The sequence below is a fragment of the Henckelia pumila genome, chromosome 1, assembly GCF_033568475.1.
Source record: "Henckelia pumila isolate YLH828 chromosome 1, ASM3356847v2, whole genome shotgun sequence".
Lineage (NCBI taxonomy): Eukaryota > Viridiplantae > Streptophyta > Magnoliopsida > Lamiales > Gesneriaceae > Henckelia > Henckelia pumila.
In genome coordinates this window covers 61,725,781-61,733,532 of record NC_133120.1, presented here as the reverse complement: position 1 = coordinate 61,733,532, position 7,752 = coordinate 61,725,781, and the positions used below count along the sequence as shown (strand labels likewise).

Here is a 7,752-nt window from a genome sequence, read left to right as displayed (position 1 = left end):
GTTTGTGTTGTCCGACCTTTTAAGAGCGTTTTTGAAACCGCTACTATAGAGTGTGTGTAGCATCGGTTTATACAAGCCGCTGCTATCAACCGTTTCAATTGATATAATATTTAGGAGCACTCCTTATGCTGGTCTTATCGAATGGTTATATCAACAATTATTTGTAAACCGTTTCTATCATTCGCTCCTATTGTGCTAACCTTTAGGTACAATTTTGAGCCTACTTCTAATGAGTACTTTTAGCAACGATTTATTCAGTTGTTGCTATATACAGTTTCTATTGCATTATTTTGTTAGATCGCTTTTTATACCACTCTTATAAAATACTTTTAGGTGCGGTTTATACAAATTGTTCTCTAAACCATTCGTAAAAGTTCAGGCAATAGAATCGATTTCTACTATCGTTTAATTTGTATTGCCTTAACTTTTAGAAACAATCACAAAAGCACTCATATTGGACATTTTGACCATTGTTCATGTGAACCGATGCCATAAAACACTTCTATAGGTTAACTTCAAATAGCACTTTTACAAAACACTGATATTAAATATTTTTTGTATCAATTTGTATGTACCTCATTGTAAACCAGTTCTATTTATTCATTTTAAATTTAAAAAAGTGTTTAAATAACACTCCTGTTAAATGCTTTAATTAATTTTGATGGTTTTCTTAACTTTAATTTATAGTTGAAAGTCAAAGCCTACTTAGGAGTTACAACGGAACATATTTGGCTATACTCGGAATCCATCTCGTCAAAGAAAATTAGGACCCAGACACAATCGAACACGCCTCTTTGTTAGACTTGACCCACCTAAAAATCCACAGGTGGATTCGCTATACATTCAAATAAAAAAACTTATATAAATTATTAATAATAATAATAATAATATAAACATACATACATATAATATATGTATATATAGCGTATATATATAGGTATTTTACTATACTCAAAAAATAAAACAATTAGAATCTAGGCCCTTTGTATTTGGGCTTGAACGGTTAAACCTCTTTGGCTCTTTCTCCTCTCCCTTCCCACCAGAAGCAAACCACTTACTGCCACCGTTCCACCTCCAACCGTCTGCACAACAAAAGGGCTTGGAAATATTCGCAAAAATCAAAATCAAGATCATCTACCATTTTTTTGTTTCTTTTTTTAAAAATCTCAACTTCGTTTCACCTTATTTTTTGGTATTCTTTCCCCCCCTAAATAGAATCTGATTTCCCTAACCACCCATTCTGGTAAGTTCTTCTTACAGTTCTCTGTTTTGTTCTTTCCTTCACTCTTGCAGAGTTGTTATTTTGTTTATCTCTAATCTAAGCACAAACTAAATAGGTGTTCAGATTATGTATAGGTTGCTGCTTTTGTAGTTTTTTTCCTTCGCACAGTATGTATATAATGTTCAAAATTAGTTTTGGAACGACAGTAATGATTCAGATATTGTGTTTAATGTCTTTATGATAGACGATGTAGTGCCTGATAATACTGGACGTAAAGGTTTCATGGGCTACAGTTTATGCTTTTAACTTGTTTGATAATATGTCAATAAGTGTACCAGTAGATATCATGGTGTTTTTTACTCATTGACATGATTTTTAGAAAACAGATTCTACATTATTTTATTTTCTGTTGACACGCTATGGAAGAACAAAAATAGCAACAGCCGTATCGTCCGTTAAATCATCAGATTTCTACCAAGTTTGAATGCCCTTCTATTACCCACATCAAGGTTATTTTATATTTCTGTTTGTTGTTATTTTGATTTGCATATATTCCATGGGTATTGATGTTAGAAATATAAGTGATGGATATATGAAAATTTATGTGATTTGGTATGATGATAAGATTTTATTGTAGTGAATTCAGCTAAAAAATTATTGTCTTGAGTACTTTCTCTTCGTTTGTTTTCTTCCAAAAAGAAAATAATGGAACGTATTGTTTATTCTTTGTTCACTATACTATAGAATTTTTTTTTAATATGTATCTTGATATTGTAAATTTATATAAAATTGCGATTTCAAAAGCTTTTAGACATTGTGATTTTGTCGAATTCAAGATTATGCACTTATCTGTATGTCTTGTTTTAATCAAATATTTGTAGTATGGACATGATTTGCTAATTTAAAATAATCTTCAAGGTTTAGGTTCTTTGTGTAACAAATTAGAATTTGGATATTTGATTTTTGATTGTGAATACGAGTTTGACTGGGTTTAATTATTGATATTATTTTAAATTAAAATTTGAAAATTCTTCTCTTTATTTGTACGTTTTCACTTATTTGAAATATTTTTTATGATATTTTTATTCTAGTTCTTGATGAGTTCTTCGTTATTATATAAGTACTTATATTTTTCAAAATAATTGAGCAGGATCTGATAATGCAAAAGGCGTGGATGAACTGCACCCGTGCTAGTCTTGAGTATCGAGTGGGAGTCTTACATTTTTTACGTTATGCATTTGCAGACACAACTGATGAAGTCAAGAAACCGTGTCCTTGTTGCAAATGCATTAACTCGTCAAATCATGATCGTGCGACAATATATGAGCATCTGACCAAAAATGGTATGCTACAAGATTATCATATTTGGAATTTTCATGGGGAAAAGCCAATTGTACAATTTCGTGATGACATAAACGTGTTCCAGCCTTTGTCTAAGGAGAAAGTGGTTTTCTGAGAATACTAAGCGTGAATTGGTGATGCAAGGATTGTTACATGAAGCATTTGGGATGCATGATGAACCATATATGAATGATGAAAATGACATAGTTAATATATCTTAAATAAATGAATAGGCTTAATTAATTATGAAACTCATATATTTATAGTAGTAATAATAGATAATATAATTGTTAATATATCTTAAATAAATGAATAGGCTTAATTAATTATGAATGACTAATATATAAAATGACATAAAACACATTTAAAATTATTGGAAATGACAACAATATTAATTATTAAATGAAATAAATAAGGATAAAATTAATTATATAAATTATATTAAGAATTATTTTCTTAATTAATTAACTAAATAATAATGGTAAAAAAGCACGTGAATATACTTAATTAATTATTATTTAATAATATATAAAAGGGCATAAAACACATTAAAAATTATTGGAAATAACAAATATTAATGAGCTATATAAAATGAAATAAAACACACTAAAAATTATTAGAAATAACAAATATTAATGAGAATAAATTTGAGTAAAGTCACAAAATAACATAAAATACATTAAAAAATATTAATGAGAGGACATTTGAGTAAATTCACAATAACGCACGTGACAAATAATGAACGAGGAATTTTATACTTGAAATATATATAAATATCGAATAATGTTTGAAGAATACAAATAATATTAAAAAATGTGATATTACATATACGCTAATATCTGTATATAAATTTTTTACATCACAAAAAATGCAACACAAAATTTTCATTTGTCAAATCTTATATAAATTGAAAAAAAAATCTGTGATATAATAGTAAAATCAAACGATATAATCGATGTACAAATATCGATGTACACGATTTTGGATCTTGATCATATAAGTTACTTAAATACACAAATAGTATAGTTACACTGACATCATATCCAATAAAACATTTTTTTGTTTCCAATTATACTTTATTTCTTTGTGAAATCAAACAATGACGTGACTTTTTTCAGCACATTTATTACATCTTAAATAAATGAAAACGTTAAGAGGTGGTTTGATAATCTTATCTTGATTTTTCAAACCAAGATATCGATGAATAGGGATCTCAATTGATGCATATAGATACAAATGGTCCAATTGGGGTAAGAATTTCCATGAAAATTTGGTATATTTCAGTTTCTAAGAAAAATGACTGTTTTTAATAGTGTCAATTCAATTGATTACGTATTAATCAATATTCGATTGATTGGTTTGTGGTTATTGAAAAAAAGTATTTGTGTAATTCACTTTGTTTTTTTTATCCGAGTTAAATATTTTTTCCAAGTAATCTAAATTAATAATAACAGTACGATTATCTTTATTTTCATTCAGGTGAATGTAATCTCACTACATCTTTTGGAAGCCAAATTTAGTCATGATATTGTTAGTTTCTTTGGTAGTTCTGTAACGGGCTTACCTCGTTGGAATGTTAGCTCAAAACTCGAGTTAATATTTGCATAATTCGATTTGATGGTTTTGACAAGGGAATTATATACGATATAATCTTTATTTGTTTCTAATAATTATTGAAAATATGATTTATTATTTTTAGGAAAATAAATTAATGAATCAATAATGGGAGAGTCAATCAATGGTGACATTTAGCGTATATCGAGGTAATTAATTCAGATTCAGAATAACATACCACCATGATGAAAATCATCGTAAATCACGAGTATAAAATAAATTGATAAAAAAAGTATAAAACATCAAGTAAGAAACAAGTTTCATTTCTCGAATTGACTTCATTCAATGATTGGTGGATATGTACTTTGTAACTTTGCCGAAGAACAAGAACCTCAACTTATTTATTGTCCAGTTTGAGTTGTTCAAAACTTTTATTTCTAGCTTATAGTTGTAGCTGAAGAGGATAACAACGTAAAAATACAAAAACACATATATATACATATTTTAAAGGGCACTTATGGACATTTTTTTAAGTGTTTTTAATTTAATTTTTTAAATAAAAATAAATTAATTCACAATTCAAATCATATATTTATAGTAGTAACACTACAAAAAAATACCTCTTTTAGAAGCGGTTTTTAAGAGCGGCTCCAACACCGCTCTTGAAAGTTGCATAGTAGGATCGGTTTTGAGCGAACCATTTGTGTTGTCCGACCTTTTAAGAGCATTTTTGAAACCGCTACTACAGAGTGTGTGTAGCATCGGTTTACACAAACCGCTGCTATCAACTGTTTCTATTGATATAATATTTAGGAGCACTCCTTATACTGGTCTTATCGAATAGTTATAACAACAATTATTTGTAAACCGTTGCTATCATTCGCTCCTATTGTGCTAACCTTTAGGTACAATTTTGAGCCCGCTTCTAATGAGTACTTTTAGCAACGATTTATTCAGTTGTTGCTATATACAGTTTCTATTGCATTATTTTGTTAGATCGCTTTTTATACCACTCTTATAAAATACTTTTAGGTGCGGTTTATACAAATCGTTCTCTAAATCGTTCGTAAAAGTTCAGGCAGTAGAATCGATTTCTACTATCGTTTAATTTGTATTGCCTTAACTTTTAGAAACCGTCATAAAAGCACTCATATTGGACACTTTGACCATTGTTTCATGTGAATCGATGCCATAAAACACTTCTATAGGTTAACTTCAAAGAGCACTTTTACAAAACACTGATATTAAATATTTTTTGTATCAATTTGTATGTACCTTATTGTAAACCAGTTCTATTTATTCATTTTTAATTTAAAAAAGTGTTTAAATAACACTCCTATTAAATGCTTTTATTAATTTTGATGGTTTTCTTAGCTTTAATTTATAGTTGAAAGTCAAAGCCTACTTAGGAGTTACAACGGAACATATTTGGCTATACTCAAAATCCATCTCGTCAAAGAAAAAATAGGACCCAGACACAATCGAACACGCCTCGTTGTTAGACTTGACCCACCTAAAAATCCATAGGTGGATTCGCTATACATTCAAATAAAAAAACTTATATAAATTATTATTATTAATAATAATAATAATATAAACATACATACATATAATATATGTATATATAGCGTATATATATAGGTATTTTACTATACTCAAAAAATAAAACAATTAGCATCTAGGCCCTTTGTGTTTGGGCTTGAATGGTTAAACCTCTTTGGCTCTTTCTCCTCTCCCTTTCCTCCAGAAGCAAACCACTTGCCGCCACCGTTCCACCTCCAACCGTCTGCACAACAAAAGGTCTTGGAAATATTCGCAAAAATCAAAATCAAGATCATCTACCATTTTTTTGTTTCTTTTTTTTAAAAAATTTCAACTTCGTTTCACCTTATTTTTTGGTATTCTTTCCCCTCCCTAAATAGAATCAGATTTCCCTAACCACCCAATCTGGTAAGTTCTTCATACAGTTCTCTGTTTTGTTCTTTCCTTCACTCTTGCAGAGTTGTTATTTTGATTATCTCTAATCTAAGCACAAACTAAAATAGGTGTTCAGATTATGTATAGGTTGCTGCTTTTGTAGTTTTTTTTCTTTGCGTAGTATGTATATTATGTTCAAAATCAGTTTCGGAATGACAATAATGATTCATATATTGTGTTTAATGTCTTTATGATAGACGATGTAGTGCCTGATAGTACTGGACGTAAAGGTTTCATGGGCTATAGTTTATGCTTTTAACTTGTTTGATAATATGTCAATAAGTGTACCAGTAGATATCATGGTGTTTTTTACTCATTGACATGATTTTTAGAAAATAGATTCTACATTATTTTATTTTCTGTTGACACTGGCAGCGGTAAAAAGGACCTAAACACGCTATGGAAGAACAAAAATAGCAACAGCCGTATCGTCCGTTAAATCATCAGATTTCTACCAAGTTTGAAAGCCCTTCTATTACCCACATCAAGGTTAGTTTATATTTCTGTTTGTTGTTATTTTGATTTTCATATATTCCATGGGTATTGATGTTAGAAATATAAGTGAGGATATATGAAAATTTATGTGATTTGGTATGATGATAAGATTTTATTGTAGTGAATTCAGCTAAAAAATTATTGTCTTGAGTACTTTCTCTTCGTTTGTTTTCTTCCAAAAAGAAAATAATGGAACGTATTGTTTATTCTTTGTTCACTATACTATAGAATGTTCTTTTAATATGTATCTTGATATTGTAAATTTATATAAAATTGCGATTTCAAAAGCTTTTAGACATTGTGATTTTGTCGAATTCAAGCTTATTCACTTATCTGTATGTCTTGTTTTAATCAAATATTTGTAGTATGGACATGATTTGCTAATTTAAAATAATCTTCAAGGTTTAGGTTCTTTGTGTAACAAATTAGAATTTGAATATTTGGTTTTTGATTGTGAATACGAGTTTGACTGGGTTTAATTATTGATATTATTTTAAATTAAAATTTGAAAATTCTTCTCTTTATTTGTACGTTTTCACTTATTCGAAATATTTTTTATGATATTTTTATTTTAGTGCTTGATGAGTTCTTCGTTATTATATAAGTACTTATATTTTTCAAAATAATTGAGCAGGATCTGATAATGCAAAAGGCGTGGATGAACTGCCCCCGTGCTAGTCTTGAGTATCGAGTGGGAGTCTTACATTTTTTACGTTATGCATTTGCAGACACAACTGATGAAGTCAAGAAACCGTGTCCTTGTTGCAAATGCATTAACTCGTCGAATCATGATCGTGAGATAATATATGAGCATCTGACCATAAATGGTATGCTACAAGATTATCATATTTGGGATTTTCATGGGGAAAAGCCAATTGTACAATTTCGTGATGACATAAACGTGTTCCAGCCTTTGTCTAAGGAGAAAGAGGTTTCTGAGAATACTAAGCATGAATTGGTGATGCAAGGATTGTTACATGAAGCATTTGGGATGCATGATGAACCATATTTGAATGATGAAAATGACTGAAACGACCCTAACTCTCTAATAAATAAATATGCGGAATTTTTTTTTTATATACTACTAAATAAAATATGTACATATATGCCCATACATATATGCACAGAATAAAATAATTAAAATAAATACACGACTAAATAAA

General features: G+C 29.1%; 1 long non-coding RNA gene across 2 annotated transcripts; it reads left to right on the top strand.

The window, feature by feature from the left end:
- The first annotated feature begins 981 nt into the window (after positions 1-981).
- Positions 982-7,599, top strand: LOC140876198 (uncharacterized). Of its 2 annotated transcripts, none has more exons than XR_012148701.1 (3): positions 982-1,243; positions 6,470-6,583; positions 7,224-7,599. It is a non-coding gene; the product is annotated as an uncharacterized lncRNA (long non-coding RNA). The 2 variants fall into 2 exon arrangements; XR_012148702.1 differs by lacking the exon at positions 982-1,243 and adding an exon at positions 5,805-6,067.
- The last annotated feature ends 153 nt before the right edge of the window (positions 7,600-7,752 follow it).